We start from the raw sequence: 6,110 nt of genomic DNA, 5'->3' as shown, positions 1-6,110 counted from the left end.
AATAATCTATATATCCTAATCAAGGTCATGAAACAATTTTAATCTTAAAACTAAATTTGTGATAGGGATGGAATAATATGATATTTTTATCCAAAGCTAAAATAATTATAAACCTTTACTCCCAGAAAGAGAAGGAAAATAAAGACACAGAAATACTACAGAAAGACTTTAAACCTAACTGCACTTTACTCTCAGAATCCATCCAAGACCAGTCATTAAATGCTTATCAGTAGTCATCAGACAGAGGGAACAACATAATTCAAGACAGTTCATGAATTAACAAACTTTCCAGTTGACTCTGAATCATACACACCTGGACACAATGCAAAACTGAAATCTTGTTACTCTTTTCTCAGTCCAAATTTAACAACAGAAAGGTAACACCCTGGACCATCAACAGAACATCTCATGACCTGGCCTCCAAAGTCTCCAGATCCCAAAGTCATCAAGCATCTGTGGGACCTGGCGAATATTGTGTAGGTCCCCCTTGTGCTACCAAAACAGGTCTGAGCCGTCAGGGCATGGACACAGGACCTCTGTGGTGTCTGGTACTGGGATATTGGCAGCAGATCCCTTGGGTCCTGTGGGTTGCAGGGTGGAGCCTCCGTGGATCTGGTTGCTTGAATCCCACAGATGCTGGATCAGATTGGGATCTGGGGAGTTTGGAGGCCAGGTCAACACCTTGGGCTCTTCGTTGTGTTCCTTGAGACATTGTGTAGTTTTTGTGGTGTGGTGGGAGTAACAAAATCATCAGTGTTATTCACATCACCTGTCAGTGGTTTTAATGTTGTGGCTGAATACATAATATAGATATAAAATCATTCCATATGCAGATGACATACTCTGTTACCTAGCAAATCCAGAAAGCTTGCTAAGACTGTGATCTGATACAGGATGTATCTCTGGTTGCTCTGGTTACTTTGTCAGTTGGTCAAACAATGGAATACAACATTTCCTCCAACCAAATATATTGTTTATCCCTAACATCTAATACAACCCATAGGTGCATTTCCTAAAATAGCACCCCCAACCACCCCCTACCCTCATGTGGTGTCTGTCCTTATACAGTATTACAATATCACCTTAAGTCCTTTTTGGCAATACAATAAAATACAAACAATAAAATATAATTATGGGTTGTGATAGGCTGCTTGCTTAAACAGCCTTTTGAGCTGTTTCACTCAGTTCACTGAATTCACTCAGAAAAGGCTTTCTTCCAAGCTTTTCATTCAATTTCAGACTATTGCTGAAAATCACAGCAACCTATCAGCTGGCATAACTGACTCTTTCCCTGATAGGAGGTATTGATAACCATAAAAATGAATATGATTGCTTCAAGAATCACTGAGCAAAAGCAGCTTTCTTTGCCTTTGCAAAAAGTGTTTTACAATATGTAGCTGCTGTCAAGTACTTGTTCAGTAATGAGGTCTGAATCTGACCTCAGATTGAAATCAAATCATCATGGGCCGCATATGAACTGAAACCAAAGCATCGCTCAGTGTGGCTGTATTTTTGCAGACATCTCATTTTACTCCTGGCATGAGCAGCATAAAATGGAGCCGAGTTTGCCTTGATGTGCATGAAGAGAGGCATGTCACAGCACTGTGGTTGATGTGGTGGGGGGCTTGCAACCTTTTCCCAGGGGCTGTCAAGGAGAGCAGACGAGAGGAGTGCAGGGAGCTGAGACGGGCTGGTGGGTTCAGTGGCTTTGTGCCTCACTTGTTTTGGGGGGTTCAGGGGCTTCTTGTTCCCCTGATGGTGATAGAAAACTACCTTTCTAGGAACCTGAAACTTGGGGAGGAGGAGGGGGGAGAACAGAGAGCGAGTGTTGTCAAGTTCATTTTCCTACTGCCTTGTTTCAGATGTTCATTTCCTTTAACTCTTTAAATTGTATTATTTTATGGTAATGGATATGAGTTACCCGAGGTGTTAAATAAATCTTCTTATTCCTCAACACAATACAGTGGAAATGTAAGGGTTTTTTCAGTTATTACTTCTGGAACAAATACTAGCCTGTGTATGCTTTTATATCAGTAATTATAACTGTAGACAAGTTGTTTTGGTTTTCTGCCCCAAAACTTTAGCATTTTGGTTCACTTGTTCTAGCAGCATCAGGCAGCTGTTTTCAGCACCAAACAGCAGAAAGACAAAATTAGAATCCATATGGTGAACATAGTTGGTTGTTACAAAAAAAGGAGCAAAAAGAGAGTGAATATTTGACTTGCATTGATCAGATTGTTTGCTGTTCAGAGAGAAACTGTGATAAAGGCTGTGCAAGACTCAGCCTAATCGAGCACATCACAGATCTCTCCACAAAGATGGAGCCACATCCAGATGGGGATTCACATATACTGTATGCATGAATACAGGTTTACAGTAGACCAGTAGTCCCTAAAATTCTATAATGTTTAATAAAAAAATGTATCAGAGAAGATAACTTTGCTGAGTAACAGTCCTAGCTCAGGTCTTGCAGTCCAAATTGCAGTTTGACAGGAATTACTCAGATCTTGTAAGCAATAAAACATATCCAGGTGACGTTACTGAGATTTGCATACATAAGAACCCGAATATGTACCCATTTAGTTGTACTTTCTCAGTGTATTTCTTGTGACAACGATGTAGGTGTTTCGTGGTACATTAAATTACATCATCACATCAAATGAATTTTTGTCATGCGTAGTCTTCAGAAGAAGAGATTCAGGCAGTCTCGGGGTTAGGCCGCAGTCTCAGCTCTTTGGTGTTTATCTGTGTAGCTGCTGTGGCTAGTGGCTTACATTGGTTTCAGTTGGGGGACTTGACAAATAAAGTTCTGTGCCACTTTCTCACGGCTGACAGCTTCTCTATCTTTCTGTCACCAGTTTATCCCCACCCACCCATTTTACACTTGCTTCCTCACATCTTAACTTTCTCTCACTTTGGTTGGCAAAAGAGCAAAGGTTGCAGACAGTGCAGGACTTTCTTTTCATTGTTAGGCAAAAGAAAGGAACTCAAAAAAGTCTGAGACCTTAGTAAGATTTTGATGTCGATGTCAGTAATGTCTAGACTTTCTAATTGTGAAATTAGATCTCACAGAGGCCATGTTGGCAGAAAAAAGAGACTTGCTTTACAGTACATGATGTACAAACAAGCAAACAAACAAAAACATTTTTATCATAGCCATGGGAACTTTGGACTTTACATGCTCTCAATATCACACTATGTCACAGGGTCATGTACTAAAGTAAAGCCACAACACTCAACTAGGGCTCTGCCTCCCACTAAACAGGAAACAAGTGTTTTGCTGAGGTATTTTTCTTTCTAGCTTATCACATCCTCCTACTCTGCAATCAATTTCTGTCAGATTGAAAACATCAGAGATTCAGATTAAAGCAAAATTTCTGTATTTTCCATCAAAGTTACTGAGGAAGATATTTTTGTAGTCAGACGAAGCACCCCCACAAAGGTGTCTGAAAATATTTTCCACTCTAGCTAAACACTGTCATGACCCCATATAAGGATGACAATGAAAATGATGGTGGTGATATTGGTGATGGTAATGATGATGACAGCTTCTCAAATTCAGCCAACAGATGGGCATCCCCACTCCTACACATGCTGCTCTCTGAGATTTGTATCACTATGACAATGCAGGGTTACAGAAAGGTAAGGGGGTGTGAGAACTCCAAAATGACATGGTACCCAAGACAGCTGCTGCCTACATTGGCAAAATTGGTAGCAGTATATGAGAGAGCCTAAATATGTAAGAACAAGCCTAGGCAGCAGTTCCTTGAGCTGAGTGCTAACATCAAAATGCTTACATGCTCACAATGACAATGCTAATGTGCTGATGTATGTTTACCATGTTCATCATATTAATTTTGCATATTTGTGTGAAAAGTGAAATTTTGAACTGGTGATTGCACATGATGAAAAGTTTTATCCAGAGAGAAACAAAAGATGAATGTCTGTACTAAATTTCATGGCAATCAATGTAATAGTTGTTGAGATATTTCACTGAAAAAAACAAAAATGCCAAAATATGATGGTCCTAGAGGAAAAGTAAGAAGAACATCAAACTTAGTCCAGTGGTGGTTGTGATATTTCAGTCTGGTAGACCAACAAGCAGACTAAGAGACTGACTTTACTATGCTTAGAGCCATGCCGCTATAGCATGGCTAAAAATGCAGGCCCCTCATTCAGTGCAATGAGAATACTGTGTTGTCACAGTGGTGATTTTGATACACGCGGCTAAAAAATAAAACATAAAAAAAGTAGATAAAATGGTAATTTATAATGTTGACCAATCTAAGAACACATTTGAGATAGATTGCTATGCAACAACTAATTCCACACTTTATCTCTTCATGGAAGAGAATTAACCTACTGGTGAACGATAGTCTTCCATAGCTGTAAAAGTTTGTCTCATACCTCATTTGAAGCAGCAGTTTGATGTTTTCGAAAATATGCTTATATGTTAGATAAGAAGATAGCTACCACTGTATGTTAAACATTTAGCTACAGTTGGCAGACTATTAGCTTAGCTTAGTACAAAGACTGGCAACAGGGGAGGACACCAGTCTATCCAAAGGTCACTATCTAACAACTTGTTTGTTTAATCAGTACAAAATCTTAAGTGTAAAAACAACATATTGGGGTTTTACAGAGAGTTATGTGTCAAACCAGATCAACCTAATGACAGTCTTTGCTTTGTTACTACATTGTCTTATCATCTTACGTTTCTGTGCATGGTCATGTGTGTGGTCATCATTTGGAATGAAAGGCAACTTCAGACAAAGATTCAGACCATTTTAACTATATCTAATTTTATATCTAACTTCTTACTTCAAAATCTTTTTCAGTCTTTTTAAAATAAACCAGAGAGGCAATAACGTTGTGTTTGTGTAAAGTCTAAACTGTTTGCTCAGATATTAGAAATTTGACTTGCTGAGGGCTGTAGCAAGCTTGTGATGTTTTTTCACAACATGGACGTGTGAATCCTGTCACATAACACAACCCCACCCAAAACATCTCTGCCTATGGGGATGGTTGTGTGAGCATGTCTGTGTGTGTGGGTCTGCGCGTGTGTATATTGCATATGTAAAGGTGTGAAGCCACAGGCCTTTTCACAGCAGAACTTTGAAACCGTGGGTGACTATAGGATATCAGGCCCTTGTAACGTTGAGCTTACCACACCACGGCCCCGCTGTCTAATTTTAAAGTACATTTCCCTGAAAGCCATTCAAAAGGCTCATTGAGTTTGTCATGAGGTCATGAAACCTTAATGTACTCTTGAGAAAAACTAGACATTACACTCTTGTGGACTGTGTTTACCACTGTTACAGCTAACTCATACAGCATGTAATGAAGCATTTAGTTCAAAGAAATGGATATTTATTTTGGCTTATTCACTTATTCACCTTTCTTGCTGAGAGTTAAAAAATAATATTGATAACACTCTTATCTTTGGGTGCCAGGTCTAAGGAGGTAGTTAGCATAGTTTAGAATAAAATTTGCCAATAAATGTTTACTTTCCCTATTAACTGTAACTTGATCATGTTTTTACATGTTTGTATACCAGTAAAATAAATGAGATATACAGTGTTAATTACTGAGGTTTATTTTTGATAGTAGCATATTTGTAACCAAGCTAGCTAGCATGCTCTATATCTGGCTGATGTTTAAAAAGACAACGGTTTGCTAACACTGTAGCCATAACAGCTTTACAGGCTGTTTATATATCAGTGAGTGTCTACAGCTTGTTGCTTTGCACCCCAAGTGGGGAAAAATGCAGGTTTGAGACAATAGCATAATCGAAGGAGGTCTGGAGTTGAGAGTCGGGTTTTATTAGAAATAAAATATCTTCCTTGCTAAACCAAAGTAACCTTGGAGTTATTGATGTCTGATTTGATAAATAGTGTATCTGCTGCCCTCATATATATACTGTAATAGCACCATTTTGATGTGTGGCCTTTCCAGTCGTCCCATTACCAGTTTCTAGCCAGAGTAAGTCAATCTGTCCAGCAATGTGGTTCAGACTGAAATATCTTTTTCTAACTTTTGGATGGATTGCTATGAAATTATGTCCAGACATTCAAGGTCTCCAGATGATACGCCCAAATGACTTTGGTTAT

This window comes from Lates calcarifer, linkage group LG11 (assembly GCF_001640805.2).
Source record: "Lates calcarifer isolate ASB-BC8 linkage group LG11, TLL_Latcal_v3, whole genome shotgun sequence".
In the NCBI taxonomy this organism is placed as follows: domain Eukaryota; kingdom Metazoa; phylum Chordata; class Actinopteri; family Centropomidae; genus Lates; species Lates calcarifer.
Note: the sequence above shows the minus strand (reverse complement) of the source record.